This window comes from Pteropus medius, unplaced genomic scaffold (genome assembly GCF_902729225.1).
Source record: "Pteropus medius unplaced genomic scaffold, Ma_sr-lr_union100, whole genome shotgun sequence".
In the NCBI taxonomy this organism is placed as follows: domain Eukaryota; kingdom Metazoa; phylum Chordata; class Mammalia; order Chiroptera; family Pteropodidae; genus Pteropus; species Pteropus medius.
Window position 1 is genome coordinate 12,050,538 of NW_024340849.1, and position 1,688 is coordinate 12,052,225.

The window sequence follows — 1,688 nt, forward strand, 5'->3', positions numbered from 1 at the left end:
ATGAAGGGGCAGTGGGGAAGGGGGCACAGAGGCCTTTAAAGCGCCTCTGTGCGCAGCCAGCGCTGGAGGGGGGAGGAGGCGAGCTCCTGCGCTCACGTGGCCCCCCTCTCTGAACTTGTGGGGCCTAGCAAAACCAGCTTGTCCTCGGCCCCCCCAAGGAAGCTGGCGGGGCGCGAAGGCCAGCTGTCCCCAAGGCCAGGGTGGGACAGGCCACTGCAGTCGGGCGAAAGGGCCTGAGCCTCAACACACTCGCCCCGACCCGCAGGGATGGGCACGAGGGGCCGCACCCCGCCTCGCCCCGGCGCCCACCCCGCGCCCCTTGCTCCACTGCCCTGCACCCCTCGTTCGCCCGCCCGGCCCCCTCCCTCGCCGCCCCCGCCCCCCGGGCGCACACCCACCCCCTTCCCGGGGTTGGCCTTCGCAGCGGTCAAGCCCGGGCGTCTGGGCCGCAGCTCGGATGACCTTTGTTCAGCGCGGCGCCGCCGGCTGCTGCTGCTGTGGCTGCGGCTGCTGTCGTCGTAGCGGCGGCGACGGCGGCGGCGGCTTCCATGTTACGGGCGTGTCGTCTGCATTCCCGCTGCCGGGGTCTGTGTGTGCGTGTGCCGTGCAGCGGCCTCGCCGCCGCCGCCGCCGCCGCCGCCGCCGCCTCCGGCCCTGCCGCCTGGCATGTCGCCGCGGGTCTGCCGTAAGTTCGGCTCACTGGCCTGGCGTTGCAGTGGTTTATAGTGCTGTGGCGGCGTGCAGGGATGGCCTGCCATTTGGGCTCATGGCTGGCTGAAGTGGGGTCTGGCGGCGGGTGAGGCAGGTTTGGGCCGAGCCAAGAGAGCGAACAAAAGGGAGCGTGCAGGAAGAGGAGGGGGCGGCCGGTGGGGGAAGGGAGGGCGCGGGAGAAGGGAGCGGGAGCGCGAGGCCCCGCGGCCGGCGGGCGCTGACGCCCGGCCGGTGCCGGCGCTGCGGAGGGAAGCGGAGCCCCGCAGACCTGCCAAGTCTCGCCCATCTGGGGCTGCTGGATTGCAACTTCGCCCCGGAGAGCGGGGTGGTGGTGGTGAGGGGATGGAGGGAGGCTGCTTTTTTTTTTTTTTTTCAAACGACATTTCAGGCTCTCACCCAGTCCTTTCCATGGCCCCAAGCCGCAACTTACTCGAGTGGAAGGAAGCAAGGCCTCGCCAAAGATGGTTGAGAAAGACCGTGAGCCTCTCTACCCAGGATCTTGAAGCCAAGGTGGTGTTTTGTTATCCTCGTAATGGTGGCAAATAAGAAGAGAGCACGCTATCTTCGGATAGATTCACTCTGAAATTCTCCCTGGAGGTGCAAGAAGGGGCTCTCTTCGGTTTAGTTAGTGGTTTGGAGCCCTGTTCGCCTTAAACTGAGCCACAAAAGAATGGAAGACACCCCCTGGGGTGGGGAGAAAGCCCTGGTGTAAAAGACACACACACGTTTTGCTTTCAGAGAAAAAGCCACTGGGGCCAGATTGAAACATGGCATGTTCAGTTCATGTAGGTTTTTTTTTTTTTTAATGGGGAAATGATATTGAGTAAACAAGATGTAATAGCTGGGTCTTTAAATTCAAGAAGGGAGGTGGTGTACAGATGTAGCAAACACGTAATGTACATACAGCAGGTGGTCGAAGCCTACAGAACACAAAAAGATACATATATAAACCCCGTAAAGACCATAAAGGTGTGTAA

At 62.4% G+C, this 1,688-nt stretch overlaps 1 protein-coding gene across 8 annotated transcripts in view; it reads right to left on the reverse strand.

The window, feature by feature from the left end:
- ZNF532 (zinc finger protein 532) overlaps positions 1-1,414 on the reverse strand; it is a 90,241-nt gene extending 88,827 nt beyond the window's left edge. For 2 of the 8 annotated variants that reach the window (XM_039840571.1, XM_039840544.1), the window contains exon 1: positions 1,142-1,413. The gene's annotated coding sequence lies outside the window, so the exon portion shown is untranslated. Of the gene's footprint in view, positions 1-398; positions 655-1,141 lie in introns of those variants that run through there. The other 6 variants (XM_039840526.1, XM_039840505.1, XM_039840591.1 and 3 more) reach the window with 5 other exon arrangements.
- Positions 1,415-1,688: the final 274 nt, after the last annotated feature.